This window comes from Diceros bicornis, chromosome X (assembly GCF_020826845.1).
Source record: "Diceros bicornis minor isolate mBicDic1 chromosome X, mDicBic1.mat.cur, whole genome shotgun sequence".
NCBI classification, from domain to species: domain Eukaryota; kingdom Metazoa; phylum Chordata; class Mammalia; order Perissodactyla; family Rhinocerotidae; genus Diceros; species Diceros bicornis.
In genome coordinates this window covers 108,369,277-108,394,212 of record NC_080781.1, presented here as the reverse complement: position 1 = coordinate 108,394,212, position 24,936 = coordinate 108,369,277, and the positions used below count along the sequence as shown (strand labels likewise).

Below are 24,936 nucleotides of genomic sequence, written 5' to 3'. Positions count from 1 at the left end.
CGCTCCACCTGCTCCTTTGCATGCCCTGCCCCACTGAAGTCGGTTCAGTTGCCAGGCTGCAGAGAGTCCAGCCACCAATCTATGCAGGCCCACAAGTTGCCTGAGGGCTTGTTGTTGGGTGGGGCCAGTCTCTAGGGTGGGCTGCCTGTCCTGACTGTGATGGATTAAATCGGTGCTCTAGCGGGTGGGGCAGACCTGGGTAGCAGGCCTCAGGGAGAATTCCAATGGCGTCTGTGTCAGCACGCCCACACCAGGCCACAACAATGGCCGCCCCCAATGTCCCAGTCCCTGGAGAGGTCTCACCTCTCACCGAGATGCACTCAGGGCCTATTAGGTGAGTCTCTTTTCATCAAAGCACTGTGCACCTTTCTTTCTGGTGATTTTTGGTTGCTTTCTGAAACGGGTGAGTTTGCACGTGGGCCCTTTAAGAGCCGGTTTTAATTTCTTTGTGAACCAGCTTTTCTGGGGGTACTCCCCAATGCTTTAGTAGCAGGCAAAGTCAGATATTATGCGACTCATCTCGATTGTGCTGGGTCCACAAAATGCCCACAGAGGGGGCGCTCCCCAGCTCAGGGCCACACGCCTCCAGGGAGGGCTGCGTACCTGTGGGCTGCTCCCAGGTGGCTGTGAGGCGCTGCGGCTTGTGAAGGCGGCATTTTTCCTCTCCAGAAGGGAGTTTCTGCCTCTTCTACCTCAGTTAGATTTGTCCGTTGTTGCAGGAGTTCCTTTTATCCAGTTTTCAGTTCTGTCTCAGGGGTAATTTTTCCACGAGTAGTTGTAAATTGGCTGTGTCCACGGGAGGAGGTGAGTTCAGAGTCTGCCTATGCCGCCATCTTGACTTATCCTCTGTCCTCTGCCTCCCTCTTAAAGGACCCTTGTGATTACATTTGAGCAAATTGTATAGTCAAGGATAATCTCCCCATCTCAAGATCCTTAATCACATCTGCAAAATCCTTATTACCATGTAAGGTAACATATACATAGGCTCCAGGGATTAGGATGTGGACATCTTTGTGTGTGTGTGTGTGTGAATGGGTGGGGTTGGGGAGCATTATTCAGTCTATCACAGGAGTCAAGAATGAAAGTAAAAAGCCAGTTACAAAGCTTTGGTAGCAATCTAAGCAGGAGATGATAGAACTTGGGCTAGGTAGCGGTGGAGATGGAGAGACATATTCAGATGGGAGAATTATTTAGGACACAAAATCAACAGGACTTGCTAATAAACTGGATGGCACAGGGAGTGAGAGAGATGGGGTCAGTTGAAGTCCCATTTATATCTAATATGCCTCCTGGTTATTCTGAATGTCAACTTTATATCATGGACTAGGAAATTAAAACTTGCATTTTGAAAATGCTCCTGTATATTTCTAAAAGTAGCCATCTTTCCATTCAAAAAGGAGCTTTGTTTCTATGTTTATTTTGGCATAGGTAGAAATTTATTTTTAAATTTTTGGAAAAGTTGTGTAAAACAGTTTGCTCAGATTTTGAAACCTTATGAATAAATCATTAGAAATGGCCTACTAAATTTGCTATTTATCCCATTAAGTTTGAAAATGAAAGAGAAAAAGAAGCTAAAGAATTGGAAAATAAAGTCAATTAGCAAATAAAAATTGGTTGAATGTTCAAAGTGCATCAAGAGTGGGTGGCAGTTGAAATACTAAAGAGAATTTTCTTGAGCAGATGACTGAAACTTGCACATGTTTTGAATGGCATTATGAGAAGGGTGACTGGATTCTAGTTGGAGGTCTCCAGAAAAGTCTAATGGAGAAGACTGACAGAGACTGACCCGTTAAAAAGTTCCCTTGATAGACTCCTACAGGCAGGAGCTGTGGGGAATATATAGGGATGAGCAAAGGGAAAACATAAAACTACATGGGTGTTCTTGGGCTAGACAATTAGCACACTATAGGTGTACTGTGAGGAAAATTCAACACATGAAGATAATCACTATTTATTTTATGATGTTTGACATATCTCTAGGAACACATCCCAGAATCCATTCAATTAAAAATCCCTTTAGAAAAAAAATGATCAGCTTAAATGATGACTCTGTTTGCCCAGCAGCATTATCCAAAGAAAAGTTGTGTCAAAAGTTGATGAATTGTTGATTTATTTCTTTTTTGCAACTTACCAGCTGAATTTGGAATTAAACACATCCATTGCATCAGTCACTTTCCATTTTGAACTATTTCTAGTGCATTCTGTAGTTTAATCTGGTCTTTTATGGTAGGATGTTATTGTTCTCAACTGTCACAAGAAGTCTTTTCTTATTAACTCTAGTTTGTTCCAAATGAAAAAGATATACTAGTGCTATGTTTGTTTTGTTCTTTGTTTTGGTTAAGGAGAACCAAAGTATCATACGAGTCTATAGGTAAGTTTACTTGCACTAATCAAAAACTATCTAGATCATTAAAAACTCTGGGCCAGAGCATCATCTTGATAGAATGAGATTTCCTTAGACAATACAATGGAGTCAGCCCTTTACCTCATTTGTTCTGCCTCTGTCTGCTCCATTCAGCGTTTGAAATCTCAAATGGTCTGATCCTATTTTCCAATCTATAAACAAGTCATATAGTATTTAGCCTTTTATGTCCTGATTTTGGGTGACATCTTGCTCTGTAATGGCAGCCTACTAATTTACTAGTCCAAATACATTTGTATAGCTCTCTCAAATGCACACTAAATAGACACCACCTGATATAGAATCTTACTACTTAGAAGCCTGCCTTCTAGGCCTATTCAGTGTTTGAAATTAGTCCACCTAAGAGAGGAAGTTCATCCATAGATGCCATTTCTGGTTTTGGTAGGGACTTGGAAAGGAAGCAGGAAGAATGAATAAGTGAATGAATGAGACCTTAACCATAATTAGTATGATAATGTTTCTACCTTTAAAAATAGAGATTGGGAAGATGGTGGTGTAAGCAGACCCTGAACTCACCTCCTCCCACGGACACAGCCAATTTACATCTACTCGTGGAAAAATTACCCCTGAGACAGAACTGAAAACTGGATAAGAGGAACTCCTGCAACAAATGACAATCCTAATTGAGGTGGAAGAGGCAGAAATTCCCTTTTGGAGAGGAAAAATGCCGCCTTCACAAGCCGCAGCACCTCACGGCCACTAGGGAGCAGCCCACAGGTACGCAACCTCCCTGGAGGCGGGGGGCCCGGAGCCGGGGAGAGCCCCCGCTGTGGGCAATTTGTGGACCCAGCACAATCGAGATGAGTCGCATAATATCTGACTTTGCCTGCTACTAAAACATTGGGGAGTACCCCCGGAAAAGCTAGTTCACAAAGAAATTAAAACCGGCTCTTAAAGGGCGCACGCGCAAACTCACCCGTTTCAGAAAGCAACCGAAAATCACCAGAAAGAAAGGTGCACAGTGCTTTGGTGAAAAGAGAATCACCTGATAGGCCCTGAGTGCATCTCGGTGAGAGGTGAGACCTCTCCAGGGACTGGGTCATTGGCGGTGGCCAATGTTGTGGCCTGGTGTGGGCGTGCTGACACAGACGCCATTGGAGTTCTCCCTGGGGCCTGCTAGCCCAGGTCTGCTCCACCCACTAGAGCACCGATTTAATCCAGCTCAACCAGGGCAGGCAGCCCACCCTAGAGACTGGCTGGCCCCACCCAACAACAAGCCCTCAGGCAACTTCTGAACCTTCATAGATTGGTGACTGGATTCTGTGCAGCCTGGCAACTGGGCCCACTTCAGTGAGGCAGGGAGTGCACAAGGAGGGGGTAGAGAGTGTGGGGCAGTGGTGGAGTGTGTGGGGCTCCCACCATGGAGAGACTGGGTCCACTTCAGGAGATCAGGGCGTGCACACCGGGCAGGACAGTGTTGACTGTGTGTGTGGACCTGTGGGCGGCAGGGCTTGTCAGCTGCAGAAGACTTGTGCTTCTCAAAGACCCACATAGGGGGTTTGCCCCACCTCCCAAAGCCTGAAAAAATTGGGTGTTCCCATGACTGAAGCCAGCCCCACCCAGCTGCAATCCTCAGAGAGCTGACAACAGACCTAAAGGCTGGAGGCTTATAGCAATTGTAAGGCCCTGAGCCTAACAACCTGTCACGCTGGGGGCATACTCACTTAAAAGAAATATTGCAACACAAATGTGGTATTAGAACTTGCAGCCAACTGTGCTGGGGCTCCCCACACCTGATAAAGAGACTGAAGGGCCCACAACAACTACAAGCAGCTGAGCATTACAACAGTTGGCCAGGAGCATAACTCGGCCTCCCTGGGCACCTACAGGGAGAGCAAACAGGCCACAACAGAAGGACACACATAGCCCACATAGGGATCACCCCCTGGAACATTGATAACTGAGGGAAGCACATTGCAGGCGTCCTAAGGCATCACTTATATAAGGTCACCTATCCAAGAGCAGGGGACATAGCTGACCTACCTATTATGTAGACACAAGCACAGGGAAAGAGGCAAAATGAGGAGGCAAAGGAATACATTCCAAGTAAGGGAACAGGACAAAACCCCAGAAAAGGAACTAAGTGAAACAGAAATGAGCAACCTACCCGAGAGAGAGTTCAAATAAAGAGTGTTAAGGATGCTCACTGATCTGGGGAGAAGAATAGATGAACTCAGTGAGAATGTCAACAAAGAAATGGAAGATATAAAAAAGAACCAATCAGAAATGAAGAATACAATACTGGAAATGAAAAATTCATTAGAGGGACTCAAAAGCAGAGTAGAGGATACAGAAGAACGGATCTGTGAGCTGGACGAAAAACTAGTAGGAATCACCCAAGCTGAACAGGTAAAAGAGAAAAGAATTAAAAAGAGTGAGGACAGTCTAAGGGACCTCTGGGACAACATCAAGCGCACTAACGTCCATGTTATTGGTGTCCCAGAATGAGAAGAGCGAGAGAAAGGGGCAGAGAATCTATTTCAAGAAATAATAGATGAAAACTTCCCTAACCTAAGGAAGGAAACAGACATCCAGGTACAAGAAGCACAGAGAGCCCCAAACAAGGTAAACCCAAAGAGGCCCACACCAAGACACATCATAATCAAAATGTCCAGAATTAAAGATAAAGAGAGAATCCTAAAAGCCGCAAGAGAATGTCAAGTTACATACAAAGGAAACCCCATAAGGCTATCAGCTGACTTCTCAGCAGAAACCTTACAGGCTAGAAGAGAATGGCAAGATATATTTAAAGTGCTAAAAGGAAAAAACTTACAGCCAAGAATACTCTACCCAGCAAGGTTATCATTCAAAATGGAAGGAGAGATCAAAACTTTCCCAGACAAGCAAAAATTAAAGGAGTTTATCAGCAAGAAACCAGTTCTACAAGAAATGTTAAAGGGACTGATTTAATGGAAAAGAGAAGACCACAAATAGGAAAAATTATCTATTTCCATGATAAGAGGGTAATGGATACATATGCACAACAAAGAGGTTAGATATGATATCAAAAACATAAAAGGAGGGAGGAGAGGAGTTAAAGAGTAGAGCTTTCAGACAGAGGTCAAACTCAAGAGACCATCAATTCTGTATAGAAGGAGAAAGGAACAGAGTAGGACTACTAAAACACTGAGAAAAAAAAGTTAAAAAATGGCAGTAAGTACATACTTATCAATAGCTACATTAAACGTCAATGGACTAAATGCTCCATTTAAAAGGCATAGTGTGGCTGACTGGATAAAACAACAAGACCCATATATATGCTGCATACAAGAGACACACTTCAGACCCAAAGACACTCACAAACTGAAAGTGAAGGGATGGAAAAAGATACTCCACGCAAATGGCAATGAAAAGAAAGCTGGGGTGGCAGTACTCATATCAGACAAAAGAGACTTTAAAACAAAAACTGTAAAAAGAGACAAAGAAGGGCATTACATAATGATCAAGGGAACAATCCAACAAGAGGATATAACACTTGTAAATATCTACGCACCCAATGTAGGTGCACCTAAATATATAAAGCAATTATTAACAGACATAAAAACAGAAATAGACAGTAACACAATAATAGTAGGGGACTTTAACACTCCACTCACACCAACAGATAGATCATCCAAACAGAAGATCAATAAGGAAACATTGGCCTTAAAAGACACACTACAACAGATGGACCTAGTAGATATATACAGAGCATTCCATCCAAAAACTGAAGAATACACGTTCTTTTCAAATGCATTGGAACAATCTCCAGGATTGATCACATATTAGGCCACAAAATGAGTCTCCATAAATTTAAGAAGATTGAAATAATACCAAGCATCTTTTCTGACCACAACAGTATGAAACTGGAAAGCAACTATAGGAAGAAAATCAGAAAGGCCACAAATACGTGGAGATTAAACAAAATGCTACTGAACAACGAAGAAATCAAAAAATACCAGGAGACAAATGAAAATGAAAATACGACATGCCAGAATTTATGGAATACAGCAAGAGCGGTTCTAAGAGGGAAGTTTATAGCAATACAGGCCTATCTCAACAAACAAGAAAAATCTCAAATAAACAATCTAACAATGCACCTAAAGGAACTGGAAAAAGAAGAACAAACCAAGCCCAAAATCAGTAGAAGAAGGGAAATAATAAAAATCAGAGCAGAAATAAATGAAATAGAGACTAAAAAAACAATAGAAAAAAATAATAAAACCAAGAGCTGGTTCTTTGAAAAGATCAACAAAATTGACAAACCTTTAGCTAGACTCACCAAGAAAAAAAGAGACAAGGCACAAATAAGTAAAATCAGAAATGAAAAAGGAAAAATTACAACAGACACCTCAGAAATACAAAAGATTATAAGAGAATACTATGAAAAGCCATACGCCAACCAATTCGACATTCTGGAAGAATTGTATTCCTAGAATCATACAACCTTCCAAAACTGGATCAAGAAGAAGTAGAGAATTTGAATAGACCAATCACCAGTAAGGAGATTGAAACAGTAATCAAAAACCTCCCCAAAAATAAAAGTCCAGGACCAGATGGCTTCCCTGGCGAATTCTACCAAACATTCAAAGAAGACTTAATACCTATCCTTCCCAAACTCTTCCAAAAAATTGAGAATGGAGGGAAGCTCCCTAACTCATTCTACAAAGGCAAGATTACCAAAACCAGAAAAGGACAACACAAAAAAAGAAAATTACAGGCCAATATCACTGATAAACATCGATGCAAAAATCCTCAACAAAATACTAGCAAATTGCATACAACAATACATTAAAAATATTACACACTATGATCACGTGGGATTTATTCCAGGTATGCAGGGATGGTTTAACATTCCCAAATCAATCAATCTGATACACCACATTAATAAAATTAAGAATAATAATCTCATGATCATCTCAATAGATGCCGAGGAAGCATTTGACAAGATACAGCATCCATTTATGATAAAAACTCTGAATAAAATGGGTATAGAATGAAAGTACCTCAACATAATAAAGGCCATTTATGAGAAACCCACAGCTAATATCATCCTCAATGGTGAAAAACTGAAAGCTATCCCTCTAAGAACAGGAACCAGACAAGGATGCCCACTGTCACCACTCCTATTTAACATAGTACTGGAAGTCCTAGCCAGAGCAATCAGGCAAGAGAAAGAAATAAAAGGGATCCAAATTGGAAAGGAAGAAGTGAAACTGTCACTATTTGCAGATGACATGATTTTATATATAGAAAACCCTAAGGAATCCACCAGAAAACTTTTAGAAGTAATAAACGAATATGGTAAAGTTGCAGGATACAAAATCAACATACAAAAATCAGTTGCATTTCTATACACTAACAACGAAGTAACAGAAAGAGAAATTAAGAACACCATCCCATTTACAATTGCAACAAAAAGAATAAAATACCTAGGAATAAACTTAACCAAAGAGGTGAAAGAGCTGTACACGGAAAACTATAAAACATTGCTGAAAGAAATTGAAGAAGACATGAAGAAATGGAAAGATATTCCGTGCTCTTGGATTGGAAGAATTAACATAGTTAAGATGTCCATACTTCCTAAAGCAATCTGTAGATTCACATCAATCCCTATCAAAGTTCCAACAACATTTTTCACAGAAATAGAACAAAGAATCCTAAAATTTATATGGAACAACAAAAGACCCCGAATAGCTAAAGGAATCCTGAGAAAAAAGAACAAAACTGGAGGTATCACACTCCCTGATTTCAAAATATACTACAAAGCTATAGTAACCAAAACAGCATGGTACTGGCACAAAAACAGACACACAGATCAATGGAATAGAATCGAAAGCCCAGAAATAAACCCACACATCTATGGACAGCTAATCTTTGACAAAGGAGCCAAGAACATACAATGGAGAAAAGAAAGTCTCTTCAACAAATGGTGGTGTAAAAACTGGACAGCCACATGCAAAAAAGTGAAAGTAGACCCTTACCTTACACCATACACAAAAATTAACTCCAAATGGATTAAAGACTTGAATGTAACACCTGAAACTTAAAACTTCTAGAAGAAAACATAGGCAGTACGCTCTTCCACATCGGTCTTAGCAACATATTTTCAAGCACCATGTCTGACTGGGCAAGAGAAACAATAGAAAAAATAAACACATGTGACTACATCAAACTAAAAATCTTCTGCACAGCAAAGGAAGCCATCAACAAAACGAAAAGACAACCTAACAATTGGAAGAAGATATTTGCAAACCATACATCTGATAAGGGCTTAATCTCCAAAATATACAAAGAACTGATGCATCTCAACAACAAAAAAACTAACATCCCAATTAAAAAATGGGCAAAAGAACTGAACAGACATTTCTCCAAAGAAGATATACAGATGGCCAACAGACACATGAAAAGATGTTCAAAATCACTAACTATGAGGGAAATGCAAATCAAAACTACAATGAGATATCACCTCACATCCGTCAGAATGGCTATAATTAACAAGACAGGAAACAACATGTGTTGGAGAGGATGTGGAGAGAAGGGAACTCTCATACACTGCTGGTGGGAGTGCAAACTGGTGCAGCCACTATGGAAAACAGTATGGAGATTCCTCAATAAATCAAGGATAGAACTACCATATGATCCAGCTATTCCACTCCTGGGTGTCTATCCAAAGAACTTGAAAACACCAATGCGTAAAGATACATGCACCTCTGTGTTCACTGCAGCGTTATTCATAATAGCCAAGACTTGGAAGCAACCTAAGTGTCCATCAAGGGACGAATGGATAAGGAAGATGTGGTATATATACACAATGGAATACTACTCATCCATAAGAAAGGATGAAATCCAGCCATTTGTGACAACATGGATGGACATTGAGGGTATTATGCAAAGTGAAATAAGTCAGAGGGAGAAGGTCAAATACCGTATGATTTCCTTCATTAAGTAGTAGATAATAACAACAATAAACAAACACATAGAGACAGTGATTGGATTGGTGGTTACCAGAGGGGAAGGGGGGAGAGAGGAGGGCGAAAGGGATAATTCGGCACATGTGTGTGGTGATGGGTTGTAATTAGTATTTGGGTGGTGAACATGATGTAATCTATGCAGAAATAGAAGTATAATGATGTACACCTGAAATTTATACGTTATAAACCAATGTTACTGCAATAAACGAAAAATTAAAAAAAAAATAAAAAAATAAAAATAGAGATTGGATTGGTGGTTACCAGGGGGAAGAGGGGAGGCAGGAGGGTGAAAGGGATAATTATGTGTGTGGTGATGAGTTCTAATTAGTACTTGGGTGGTGAACATGAGAACATGATATAATCCATGCAGAAATAGAAGTAGAACGATGTACACCTGAAATTTATACAATGTTATAAACCAATGTTACCACAAGAAAAAAAAAAAAAAAAAAAAAAAAAGCAGGAAAAAAAAAACCAGGGGGCTGTATCAGATCTCTAAGTTTCCTTCCAGCTCCTAAGGAAGAGATCTGGAGAAAAGTATCTCTTTCTCTCATTCCCAGGACTTTCCACTCTAATGCTTTTTTCCCTAGCCTTTTCACCAAAAGGTTGAAGACTTTTTATAGCTGACCATAAAACCACACCAACTGTGGGCTAATATGAGTGTTGAAATATTTCTGGAGCAGCATGCCAACTCTCTGGTTATTCTCTTGAGCTTATGAACAGGTAGGCCATAGTGATCCTCCTTCATGAGGGAGAGGACAAGTAGTAAGACTATGCCCACTGGGAGCCAACATAACTGACTCCACTTAAAACGTGGTGGCTGACATCCTGAGGTACAAGGAAAAGCCACATGATATGGTGGAAAGAGTATGTGTTTTGGAGGCCTATAGATATGGGTTTGATTTCTACCTTTACCTATTTCTATCAGTGTGATCTTATGTAAGTTATTTGATTTCTATTAGCCTTAGTTTCCTCATATGTTAAATAGGAATAATAATTCTATTGCTTGTCAGGGTAGGTATTCAGTAATGATCCTTATTATGCTAAAACTATTTGTCCACTATAGGAAAGCCAAATTTAGGTCAGAAAGAGGGAGAGGGCTGCCTATACACTTTCCTTAGTTCTGTCTGTTGTGGTACTAAGAATCATCTTGTATAGCGTTACTGCCACCAATCTCTTGACTAATGTTTGCCCTTAGTCTAGAGCTGTCAGTGTTAGGAGTGTAAGGTGTTTGCAGCTCTTACCCTTCTGATATATGCCCCTCTGTGGTTAGACAAGCAATGTAACAAATCCCCCTCTCTCCCCAGCTTACTGTGGTTTGTGTACACAGTAAAATGGAAGACATAGTTAAGCATGTGAACATTTGACTATGAGATGGATAATATCTGTGATGGTTAATTTTATATGTCAACTTACCTGGGCTAAGGGATGCCCAGATAGCTGTTAAAACATTAATTCTGAGTATGTCTGTGAGGGTGTATCTGGAAGAGATTAGCATTTGAATCAGTAGACTGAGTAAAGAGATCTGCTGTTACCAATGTGGGTGGCTGGGCATCATCTAATCTGTTGAGGGCCCCAATAGAACAAAAAGGTGACAGAAGGGTGAATTCCCACTTTCTTCTGGAGTGGGGACTTCTATGTTTCCTGCCCTTGGACATTGGAGCTTCTGGTTCTCAGGCCTTTGGACTTGGACTGAATTATACCACTGGCTTTTCTGGTCCTTCAGCTTGCAGATGGCAGATTGTGAGACTTCTTAGCCTCTATAATCATGTGAGCTAATTCTTATAATAAACATCCTCTTTATATCTATATCTATATCTATATCCTACTGGTTGTTTCTCTGGAGAACCTGACTAATCAATATCCCAATTAATATTAGCAATAATAATTCTAATAATGGCAGATCACAGTTATGAGCATTTACTAGATTCCAGGATTTGTGCTCAGTACTTGACCTGCATAACAACTTAATCATCACAACAGTCTGATGAGACCATTACTATTATTACTCTCATGTTAGGTCAAACACATTAAGGCTCAGAGAGGTTAAGTAGCTTGCCAAAAGTCAGGCAACTAGTAAAGGGGATTTGAGCCCAAATCTGTTTGACTCTATAGCCTGAGTCTCAGCCACTAAGCTATTTTAAATGATCTCCAATTGCTGTTGAGACTCAAATGAGGCTGTAATTGTGGTAGTGCTTTATAAACCTAGAAGTACTATCAAAATGGAAGGGCTTATTATTACCCAAATGATTAACTGAGCCTATCCCTGTTTATCCAGATGCTTGGCAGCATGTAGACAAAGCCTAAGGCTATAATGGACCTTTTCCAAGTGGCAAAAGCTTAAATGAAATATAAGCTTAAATGAAATATAAGCTAATTGGTGACATGTCTTGATTCTCAAAGCAATAAGCAAAGCTCATAAGTGCAGCTTTCTAACTGCATACCTATCTCTTTTAAGTAACTGCACCTATTTTACAATTCAGAGCGATTACATAACTTCAGGATGCTGGCGATTGTTCTCCAGCATTCAGTTCTTTTAACAAACCATTTATAGAGTACATTTATTCTGTGCTGTGCATGTTTATAGAGCATCTCCTGTGTTCAGAGTATCCTTTCTCTGGAGAAAGCTTTGTGACTTATATTTGGAAATGCTACTTTGAAAAGCCCAGAGCAGAAAGACTGAGAAAAAAGTTGTTTCATTGAGTGAGAATAGTTATTACCCTGGAGTTTAGAGGTTTAGAGTAGTGGTTTTCATCCAGGTGATTCTTATTGTCCAGCCAGGCTTGTTTAGCCACTGGTCTAGCATCTTATCCCATCCAAGCTTCCAGCTAATGAAGGAATGCAATAAAAAAGGAAGACTACCAGAAATTTGGCTTTAAGTCCAACCTACCTGCTTCCTTTTCTCATTCCCCTCTACCCTTATGGCCACTCCCATCCCCTTTAAGTATCAGAGTGTGAGCTCATAAGAAAAATATCCACACTCTAGGGAGTGAAGGGAAGATTTGAATAATCAAGTAGTCAAAATCTCAAATACAAATGAGTAAAGAAATGAGTGAAGCAAGTCAGATGGAGTCATAAAATTATGACTGTAATCCAACCAATTGTTCTCGTACAGTAGAGTTCTCAAAGTGTTGTCTTTGGCCTTGGACAAGGAGCATCACCTGAAAACTTGTTAGGAATGCAAATTTCAAGCCGTGTCTCCAGACCCACTAACTGAAACCAAATCTGGTGGTAGGGAGACAGCAATCTGTGGTCTAACAAGCCCTTCAGGGAATTCTGATGCCATATGAAGTTTTCAAACCACTGCTTTACAGTAACGCAGGCTCAGTGTGGCCAGAGTTTCTGATTTTTCAAGAAAAGACAAGAATCTGGCTTTTATTTAGTACCTTTAAATTGTGCTATGCATGTTTGTTGAGCATCTCCTGTCTCAGATTATTCTGAACATCTCCTGGATTAAAAAGATTGGCAATTAATTCAGGGTTTTTTTGGTTTTTTTAAAACATCCTATAGTTCAAAGAAAACACATCTTTGGGCTAAGCACTCAATTGTCTTCATCCTACAAGGGTTAAATAGTTTTGAAATATCCTTCCTATCTTAGTGATATTTCCCAACCCACCGCTCAATATCCTGAGTAACCAAGTAAACCACAAAATTTGGAACACGGGAAAAGGTAATTTAGATATAAGTACCCCAGCTTAGGTATATTATTAGGTTTAGGGATAAAACAAAGAAGAAACTAGGAAGGATTGTGGATTAAAGCAGTGTCACAAGTTTAATTCCTGTCACTCCCAAACCAAATTTCTAGAGAGGATCCCACCCTGGCTATTAATAATAAATTAAATAGATCTCTAATGAAGTCTTCTTAATTTTTTTCAACCTGTTCCACGTATCTGGAAAGTACGGAAGGCACATAATGCCTAGATTGTGGTATTGACAGCTCTAAGCTTAGTACAGTCATGACCTTAGCACTCATTCTACATTTGTGGAATTGTGAGTGTGTGTGTGTGTGTGTGAAATTTATTTAGACCGTGCTCATCGAATGGTATTTTTTGAAAGCTATTGTATAGCACAGGAACATTGGAGTTTAAAATATACTATAGGATGACCATCCATCCCAGTTTTTCTAAGACTGAGGAAGTTTATGAGAAGGGGAACTTCCAGTTTCAAAACCAGGACAGTCAAGAAAACCAGGACAAGTTGGTCATCCAGTTTTTAGTGCTAATGTTTCTCTTGCATCACTTTGCTTTGGGTGTGGAACAGAATAAAGGTGGGAACTGGGTAGAAAATTTGCATTGTATTGTTAAAAGCAATTTTATAACTGGCTAAAATGAAAAGGCATATGTTGCAGGAAGGCAAATTTTAGCCAGGAATAAGAAAAGACTTTCAAATGGAAGTGCCACTTTGAAGTGTCTAATATGAGACACAATATCCTGGAAGTCAATCCAACATAGTATTGACCCCAAAAGAGAGTTTAAAACGTGGTCAAGTATGGAGGTAAAGGGCTAAAGCTACTGGAGCGTCTAGTCTGAAGGGCAAATGGAGGTCAATGAATTACAAGGTTGGGATGATCAAGAATAGAGCAGGAAGTAGAGTACAAAGTGGATCAGAATGAGCAGTCCAGCATGGTAGTAAGCCACAAGAGGGTGTTTGCAGCCCATTGTGTGATGGTAGGTGGCTATATGGTATAGCAGTAGGCCTTACAGATTAAAGGCATAGGGTGAGGAACTTGCTAGAATGTCTGCACTTGATGAAAGTTTGGATTCAATGATCTGATATTCCCATTCAATTTTAATAATCTTTGGAAAGTCACATGGTTATAAGCATGTTAAGCATCTATTTTTTATTATTAATCTTTGACTCCATCTCTTTATTTCTAAATTAGGGATAATAAATCAAAATTCACGAGATTAACATGAGGATTAAATTGAAGAAAATGTAGCATCATGAATCATTCAGCACAGTGCCAGGCAATAATAGTTGCTCAGTAAATGATAGCTATTGTTATAATGGAAATTCTTAGAATATATTTTTCTAAATCTATTCTTTCTTGACAGAGAATTTTGTCTTTTTTTTTGTACCTTGCACATTGTGCAGCTAATTTTTTAAACTGGTCACATGTCTCATAATAAACATATTGACGCTTGGCACAAATATTTCAATTCTCCTTATAATTGTTTTTTGACATGACCTTAATAGCAATAACTTTTTCTCTTGTCCATAATTTATATTTTCACTAAAGTTTACATTGCATTTCTAATTGCTTTACATGACATTCTCCCTTATACTTGGATTTATTAGAGCAAATCTCTTTGAGTCATTTGGGATATAACACTAAATCATATTAATGAAATAAACCCAATTCATTGAACTTAAATCAGATGCTATACAACCATGAATCATGACATATGTCTACCCCTAGCTTTTATTATTTGCAATTTACAGTAACTTTGATTTGGAATTTATTTTACTAATTTAAAAGAATGTAATATTTCATAGTGAAGTAGGGTGTAATATAAGGTGATAGAACAGAACAGCTATTAAGTGCATGGGTTTTTGTAGTCAGGCAGATTGGTTTAAATCTTGGTTCCAGTATTGTGGAATCCTTGGGGAAGTTATGTATTGTAATTTATATCAGCCTCAGTTTTCTCATCTCTACAATAGGGTAATAATGTCTACCTCAGAGTGTTATCAGTGAGGCTTAAATTACATGGAATGAGTCATAAAGCACTTAGCACAGTAAAACATAGCTGGTGCAGGCATACCTCAGAGATATTGCAGGTTTGGTTCCAGACAACTTCAATAAAGCAAGTCACACTTATTTATTGGTTTTCCAGTGCATATGAAAGTCATGTTCACACTATTCTGTAGCCTATTAAGTATGCAAGCGCATTATATTTTAAAAAAATGTGCATACTTTAATTAAAAATACTTTATTGCTAAAAAACGTAACCATCATCTGAGCCTTCAGCGAGTCGTAATCTTTTTGCTGGTGGAGGGTCTTGCCTCAATGTTGACGGCTGCTGACTGATCCGGGTGGTGGTTGCTGGAGGCTGGGGTGGCTGTGGCGATTTCTTAAAATAAGACAACAACGAAGTTTGCTGCATCGATTGACTCTTCCTTTCACTAACGATTTCTTTGTAGCATGTGATGCTATTGGATAGCATTTTCCCCACAGTAGAACTTCTTTCAAAATTGTAGTCAATCCTCTCAAACCCTGCTGCTGCTTCATCAACTAAGTTTATGTAATATTCTAAATCCTCTGTTGTCATTTCAGCAATCTCCACAGCATCTCCACCAGGAGTAGATTCCATCTCAAGAAACCACTTTCTTTGCTCATCCATAAGAAGCAGTTCCTCATCTATTCAAGTTTGATCATGAGATGGCAGCAATTCAGTCACATCTTCAGGCTCCATTTCTAATTATAGTTCTCTTGCTATTTCTACCACATCTGCAGTTACTTCCTCACCAAGTCTTGAATCCCTCAAAGTCATCCATGAGGGCTGGAATTGACTTCTTCCAAACTCCTGTTAATGTTGATATTTTGACCTCTTCCTATGAATCATGAATGTTCTTAACGCCATCTAGAATGGTGAATTCTTTCCAGAAGCTTTTTAATTTACTTTTCCCAGATCCGTTAGAGGAATCGCTATCTGTGGTGGCTATAGCGTTATGAAATGTATTTATTAAATAATAAAATTTGAAAGTTGAAATGCCTCTTTGAACCATGGGCTGCAGAATGGATGTTGTGTTAGCAGGCATGAAAACAACATTAATGTCGTTGCACATCTCCATCAGAGCTCTTGGGTGACCAGATGCATTGTCAATGAGCAATAATATTTTGAAAAGAATCTTTTTTTTGAGGAGTAGGTCTCAACAGTGCACTTAAAATATTCAGTAAACCATGTCGTGAACAGATGTGCTGTCATCTTGGCTTTGTTGTTCCATTTATAGAGCACATGCAAGAGTAGATTTAGCATAATTTGTAAGGGCCTTAGGATTTTCAGAATGGAAAATGAGAGTTGGTTTCAGCTTAAAGTCACCAGCTGCATTAGCTCCTAACAAGAAAGTCAGCCTGTCCTTTGAAGCTTTGAAGCCAGATGTTGACTTTTCCTCTCTAGCTATGAAAGTCCTAGCTGGCATCTTCTTCCAATAGAAGGCTATTTTGTCTACATTGCAAATTTCTTGTTTAGTGTAGCCACTTCATTAATTATCTTAGCTAGATCTTCTGGATAACTTGCTGCAGCTTCTACATTAGCACTTGCTGCTTCATCTTGCGCTTTTGTGTTATGGAGATGGCTTCTTTCCTTAAACTTCGTGAACCAACCTCTGCTAGCTTCAGACTTTTCTTCTGTAGCTTCCTCACCTCTCTCAGCCTTCACAGAATTGAAGAGAGTTAGGGCCTTGCTCTGGATTAGGCTTTGGCTTAAAGGAATATTGTGGCTGATTTGATCTTCTATCCAGACCACCAAAACTTTCTCCATATCAGCAATAAGGCTGTTTTGCTTTCTTATTATTCGTGTATTCACTGGAGTAGCACTTTTAATTTCCTTCAAGAACTTTCATCTTGCACTCACAACTTGGGAGACTGTTTGGCCCAGGAGATCTAGCTTTCTGCCTGTCTTGGCTTTTGTCATGCCTTCCTCACTGAGCTTCATCATTTCTAGCTTTTGATTTCAAGTGAGAGACGTGCGACTCTTCCTTTCACTCGACCACTTAGAGGCCACTGTAGGGTTATTAATTGGCCTAATTTCCATATTGTTGTGTCTCAGGAAACAGGGAGGCCTGAGGAGAGGGAGAAAGACAGGGGAACAGCTGGTCAGTGTGTCAGTCAGAACATACACAACATTTATCGATTAAGTTTGCCATCTTATATGGGTGTGGTTTGTGGTGCCCCAAAACAATTACAATAGTAACATCAAAGATCACCGATCACAGAGCACCATAAAAAGTTTGAAATATTGTGAGAATTACCAAAATGTGACACAGAGAAAAGAAGTAAGCAAATGCTGTTAGAAAAATGGTGCCAATAGACTTGCTCGACGCAGGGTTGTCACAAACCTTCAATTTGTAAAAAATGCAGTATCTGTGAAGCTCAGTAAAGCAAACACAATAAAATGACGTATGACTGTACTTTAAATGTAAGTTCTTTCTACTACCACCACTATTACTATTGTTAGTCACTTGAACTATATAAGGCAATCTTTTAAAATCCTCATTTTGGTGAAAGAAATCAGACATACTCTCTTTGAATCTGATGTTTCATCTGATTTTATGACTCATACTTATATTTTGCATATTAATCTTTATACCTTATCTACTCCAGTATATTAGTCATTTAGTCAAGGGTGATATTAAAAATATTTAACACCTAATACTGTGTGTGAGCACTGACAATTCATAACATACAACTGGCCAATCAGAATGGGCACTGACACTAACAATCCACGAATGCCTTACCAGTACATAGTGGCTGACTGTGAACCTGAATTTGGCATATGGCTGAACGTGTGGCAAAAATTTGTGGGTATATGAAAGGCCAAAGTTGGTAGTATGATCAGGCCAAAGAAGGTTTGACTATGGGCAGGCCCACAAAGATAAAATCTGACGTCTATTGTGGTATTTTATTCTTTACTAAAATCCTTGGACATGATATGGGGTTTCTATTCCAGTTTTCCATCCATTAAACTCTTTGGTGGTGAGTATAGTCTGTGGCATGGCATGACCATGTTGCTTAGTGGGAAACTGATGTGATCTCAGCTTTCTTCACTTACTTAGGTATTAATAGCAGAGGCAGAAGATTGGCTCAAGATTGAAGGGGAACATGAGTGTCTCTACACCACCAAATCATCAACTCGATTAGTTTAACTTCCAAAACATTTTGGGCTTGGTCTGTACATGTAGCTTAAGTATAGTGATGTCCAAGCCTGGTTTGACACCCCATGGTAACCTCAGTTATTTAGGGACATTGGCCAGATTCTTGGATACAAATTAAATTTAACTATGAAAATATCTATAACATACAGCACATTTGCTTAAGGAAGAAGAAAATGCTAGAAATAAAACTATCAAAGGTAAACTTAAAAGGGTATTATAGCTCTAAAAAGAATTAGAAATCACTGACTGGGTTTTTGGGTAGTAAAGGAATAAGAGTTAACTTGAGTCTGGCAGAGGGGTAAGGGGGCCTCACTTGGCAAGTTCAATAAAGGATACCATGCTGTGTTTCAATAATGCTAAATTTCCAAAAGAAAATAAAAATATAAAAATAATTATTCAAGTATATTAAGATAATTATCTATTAGATGATTTTTATACAAATGTTAGTTATTTAAATCAGTTACTAGCAGTCCTTAGCAGGTCAACATGGTAAGTTGTAGACCATATTAAGGAGATTGACTTTCATTCCAAGTGTGATTTAAACTGCTGGATAATTTTGAGCCAAAAAGTGTTACTAATCATATTTATATATTAAAAAATGACTTACGATGTTTACTGGATAATTGATTTTAGAAGGGCAAAAGAGGAATCACCTTTGGTGAAAGTTTGAAATGATAGTGGCTAGGACTAGAGTGACATTGGTAGAGGAGGTGATAAATGGTAAAATTTAGTATTTATTTTGAAGATGGAACTGTTAGGATTTCCTGCTAGATTTGATGAGGGTGGTGGGGTGTTGGAAAGAACAAAATCAAAGATGACTCCTAAATGTTTTATTTAAGCAACTAGGTGAATTATGGTGCCATTTACTCAGTTGAGAAAGATGTGAGATGGAGTGGATTTCTTTTTCTCTTACTCCCAACCCCCAAACCTATGTTAACCCGATCATCTATTTTCTGCATTTCTACTCCTTGGATGTTACCCTATTGAAGCATTGTTTATCTTTGCTGATTGGATTTGCCACCTTAGATTCATCTTCTTTTAACTTATCTGGTTTCTCACTGTTGTCTAGCAATATGTTTATTCAACTGTTAAATTCTGCATGGGACATATTCCAAACTCTTTCACTCTTCTCAAGCCATCCTCCAACCTTTCTCCTCCTATTCTCAGTAAGTGACTGTGTATTTTACTTTGTAGAGTAGTTTGAGGTCATATGATATGTGTTTTCTCACACTTTTAGAACCTCTTCTGCTTCCCTCCTATTTTAGAGGAGAGTTTCCCTATTCCTTTTCGACGTTAATATCCCACTTACGCTCTTGATTAATCGAAAAGATGGTAGGAAATTGAATTATCTTTTCCTCTCTTCCTTGTGTCTTCAGAGAGCTCATTGCCAGGTATAATGAAAGTGTTAGCCTAGATCTGTCAGAGGCCACCATATGAAGGATCTCCTGAAAGAGAAACCAGCACAAAAGAAATGAAGAAGAGGGAGAGACAGACATACACACACAGACAGACAGAGAGACACTTGATGACGCTGTTTAAGCCCCCTTGGATCTTGCCCAGCCTAAAGCTACACATATCCATAGACTTTAAGTTATATAAACTTATAAATTACATTTTTTAGATTTTGGCTTACACTAGGTTGAGTTGGGTTTCTGTTACTCGTGACCTATTGAGTCCTGGATGATACTCCTTCTATGATGACTCCTGAAGCACCTCTGTGACTCTAGAAACCATACTGAAAATAGCTGTTCTTGAGTATAGTCTTCAAAAACTCAATTTTAGGAGATGAAGAATGCTTGAACACGTTTTTAGAAAGGGGAGAAAGAACCATTGAGAGAGAGAGTTGATTAATGGAAAAGGTGAGAGGAAATATGCTCAAAAGCATAGGTAGCGAATTAGCAGCAAAAGGGAGGAGGAAAATCTGAGTCAGGGAGGAAGATGAGAACTCTTTCTGGATCTATTCAATATTATTGAACCAACTTTATTTACATGCCTATCTCAGAACCAACCATTGTGGTTAGAGACATGAAATGTTCTGGTTGACCAAGCCAAGCGCATGAACCCCTAACCTGTCAGGGATGGGGATGACTAGAACCACAGAGTGGGGTAGAAGTGGCTTCCCACAGGGAAAAAAGAAAAAAATGAGACATAAAAGCTTTGAGAACCAACACCCTGGACCTATGCAGCAAACTTCTTCTGTAAAAGGCTAAATAGTAAATATTTTAGGTTTGTGGGCCATCTGGTCTCTGTTGCAACTACTCAACTCTATCTTTGTAGTGTGAAAACAGACATAGACAATATGTAAACAAGTGGGCTTGGCTGGGTTCCAATAAAACTTTATTTACAAAAATAGGCAATGGATGGATTTGGTCTATGGGCTGTACTTTGCCAATCTCTGTCCTAGAAGGTTGGCAGTGACCTTCTGATTGAAAAACCCAAGGAAATTTTCTTAGTGCTCACATTCCTTAAGCAGAAACTTAGAAACAGCCCAGAGTCACAGAGGAAAGGAACAGTTATTAAAGCAATGCTTCTTAACCTTATTTTTTAGGTGCACAATGACTTCTTATTCTATCTTCAGTATATTCCCATCAACCAAGAAGATTTGTAGAGCAATGTTACCCAAAATTTGATACATTCACCACTGGGATTTCATGAAATAATTTTAGGTGGCACAAGGATCAACATTTTTAAAATTTTAATAGTTATACTAACACTTAAAATCCATGTTTTAACATAATTACTCATGCTAAAGAAAAGAAAGTGGGTTGATTTAAAGAAAATAATATGACACATAAATGATAGAAATTGGGGAAACTGTTAAAGAACATTCCTCTCAGTTGTTTGTACTATAATACCTATAGGTCTTTTGGAAATGCTTTTTCAAATTATACATGCTGTCTTATTCCTTCCTTCATACCACATCCTCTCCAACCAAGAGATTTCAATACACCTTTCTTTTTCTTTTTTTTTTTTTGTGAGGAAGATCAGCCCTGAGCTAACATCTGCCAATCCTCCTCTTTCATTTTTTGCTGATGAAGACTGGCCCTGGGCTAACATCCATGCCCACCTTCCTCCATTTTATATGGGATGCTGCCACAGCATGGCTTGCCAAGCGGTGCGTTGGTGCGCACCCAGGATCCGAACCGGCGAACCCCGGGCAGCCGCAGCGGAGTGCGCACACTTAACCACTTGCGCCACCAGGCCGGCCCCTCAATACACCTTTCTAGGAGGCAGACTTCCCCATTGTCTCCACTTTGAGAATCAGCTATGCTAAAGAAATCTAATTCTTCTAGACTTGCTATTTTTTCTGGGCTTTTCTATTTTTAATGGGTTAAGTGCACCTGACTGCATCTTGGCCCAAAAATCTTCCAGAGGTCACATGCTACTTCACACCACCACTGTCTCACATTCACATAGCCAAGCTAAAGCCAACAGCGCACCATGTAAGACAGCTTTTCTGTCCGTGTTGTTTCTTCTAATGGCACTACTGTCCTGTTAGCCACTCAGACTGAGAAACTTGGTCACATCTTTAACTCTTTTTCTCCCTGGATCATTCTGACTAATTATTTTAGGCATTTCTATCATCCAATGACTCTTGATTCTATTCTCTGTGATAGAATATTTATTCAATAAGTCTTTGTAGGGAAGAAGTCAGGAAGGAGGGCCTCTTATTGATCTCCCACCCTCTGGTCTCTTCCTCTAAACAATCCTATACACTACTTCTAGATTAATCTTCCTAAAGCACAAATGTAACATGTTGTTCTCATGCTCAAGCACAGCCAACAGCTGTATATTACTTACTAAATAATGTCTAAATTTATTAATATAGCATTCAAGATCTTTGATAGTCTGCTCCCACCTAATTATCTGTCTTTATATTCTACTACTTCCCTTTACATTCCCGGTGCTCTAGTGTACCCAGGTACCCTACAATTTCATTACACTTTCTCCCTCTGTGCCTTTTCGTACTCTTTTCTCCTGTCAAGAAGGCCTTCTATCTCTTCTACCCAAAACCCTATCAATTTTGAATGATTAAGTAAATGATGCTGTATCCATATAATGGAATACTTTGTGGCTATTAACACGACAGTTTATAAAAGATTATAAATTCCATTTATTTATTTATATATCAAATTTTATAGAATATCTCCTACATGCCAGAAACTCTGCCAGATGCTGAAGATACAGAGGTTCATAAGACAGACACTGTTGATGCCATCATGAAGCTTATGGTAGAGTGGGACATTTAGACATTGAGGAACTCATTGGAGGTGTGCTGAGTGCTTGAACAATAATTGTGGGATGATGTGACATTTAACCTAGTCTAAAGGTAAGGGAAAGCTATTTGGAGGTAGCTGTGATTAAGGCATGCCTCACACATGGAAAGATAGCGGTTCTCAAATTTTTTGGTCTCAGGACCACTTTACATTCTTAAAAAATAATTGAGGGACCTCAAAGAGGTTTTGTTTATGTGGGTTATATATACCAATACTTACTGTATTAGAAATTAAAATTGAGAAATTAAAAATAAACTTGTTAGACATTTTTATGACAAATGACTGTATTTTCCATACTACAAAACATTTTGTGAGAAGAGTGGCACTGTTTTACATTTTTACTAATCTCTTTATAATATGTGGCTTAACAGAAGACAGCTGGATTTTCACACCTGCCTCTGAGTTTAATTTTTCGTAATATGTTGTTTTGGTTGAAGAATATGAAGAGAATCCAGCCTCATACAGATACATAGTTGGAGAGTGGAGGAGTATTTTAATAGCCTTGTCAACTAATTGTGTCTATTCTTCTTTGATACTACACCAAAACTCAACAGGTGGCAATTTCTCAAAGGTTAGTTGCAATGGGGAATCTGAAACTCTATCAACGAACTTTTCATACTCTGTTACATTAAAATCATTTAGTCTACTTTTCACTTTAAGTGGATCCTTTATGCATGATTTTGACCTTGTGGATCCCCTGAAAGGGGCTATCGGATCCACAGAGACCCTCTGATCACACTTTGACAGCTACTGGAATGAGAGTTATTTTGATACTTAGGGGAGGGCAAAGGTAAAAGAAATACTCCAGTGGTCAGAAAAGCACAGGAAAATGCTTAGGTTATGATGTTACTTAATAAACAAGATACAATATACACACAGGACCTCAACTCTTTAAAGGAAAATGATCGACAAAGAATAAAGTCTGCAAGGAAATACTCCAAAATGTTAACAGCGGTTCTTTACAGGTCATTTCCTGTACTTTTTACATTTCCCTTAACTTTTATATTTTCAACAAGGAGCTGGTTATTACTTTGAAAATTAATGAAAACTAAATCCTAGGTATCTTTTAAAATTGTGCTTATAGGTTATATCCTCTATCAAGCCTTTTCTTATTTCTTCCTCTATCCAGAAATCATCTCTCTTTGTTTAGTGCTTTCCTAACACTTAGTTTACATGTTCCTATTGGGACTTCAGTCATTTTGTAGTATATTATAGGGTTGTTCCTACAAATTGTACCAGTTGTATTCCCTGAAGGCTCGGAATGAGAGTTTGTTTCCCCAGCATTGTGCACAGTTTTCTATATTGTAAAAAGGGCTCAACAAATTTTTTTGGAATTAAATTGAATTGCAATCCTAAGTGTTTCATACATTTTAAATGATATTTACATGTTATTACCAAATAAGATACAACTACTCTAGAAAATTTGAGAAAACAGAGAAAAGTATAGCTAAGACTACAGCATCATGGTTAACAGCAAAGGCTTTGCAGTTCTACTGACTTAGCTTCAAATCCAGGATCTGCTATGTGTTTATTACTACCTCCACGTAGCTATGGACAAGTCCCCTAATCATTCTGATTTCCAGTTTCCCCATCTGTTAAACAGAGGTGTTAATCATACCTCCCAGCATTGTTGTGAGGAATTGATAAAACAATGTACGTAAAACTCCTGGTATATAGTAATACTTGATGAATGATGGCTACTATTATTACTACTGCTGCTATTATTATCTATAATCATTGATCCAGAAATTCACAAATTCATTGTAATGAATGCATTTTCTAGAAGATTCAGAGTCACTGGGCACTTAATATTCCTGTTACTGCTAATCACCTTTCAAAGTGTGCACTGATGACTGAGCTGGTTTGAAGTGATACGACCACTTCCAAATAAAAACATACCTATAAAAAGTTCTAATTCAGCTTATGGGCTATAATGTTATAAACAATCTGGAGTGGTGGCAAGAGACTCAGATAAACAAGTGAAGAGTCTAATTACCAGCAACGTTTTCATTAGAAGGCTATAGCTCATACTGTGATTTTTGTTACATTTGTTAATGACAGTGTGGAATGACACACTGTGTAATTTAGCTTGGGGAGCGTGTCCTGGGGCTGCTGCAGCAGCTGTCTGTGTCAATCAGCTGAACTCAATATCTGGCTAACTAATAGCCACATGAAAACAATTGTTGCCTGCCTCTTGTCATACTAAAAAGAAAGAAAATACATTCAACGTATGAAAATGATACCATTGACCCTCTTTAAGGACCTGGGAGTTTCCCACTGGTAGTCATGGGCTGTTGTGAGCCATACAACAATATCTCCTTAGATGGCAGGAGATATTCTGCAGTGGGAGAGCCTGCAGAGCAGGCAGAAAATTCTCATTGGAAGACTAGGTTATTCACTGTCATCAGTG

The 24,936-nt window shown here is 38.7% G+C and overlaps 1 long non-coding RNA gene across 1 annotated transcript in view; it reads left to right on the top strand.

Moving 5' to 3' along the window:
• Positions 1–221: 221 nt before the first annotated feature.
• The window catches only part of LOC131401355 (uncharacterized), a 46,767-nt gene continuing 22,052 nt past the window's right edge, over positions 222–24,936 (top strand). The window contains exon 1 of the long non-coding RNA XR_009217661.1: positions 222–334. This is a non-coding gene — a long non-coding RNA (uncharacterized LOC131401355). The remainder of the gene's footprint in view (positions 335–24,936) is intronic.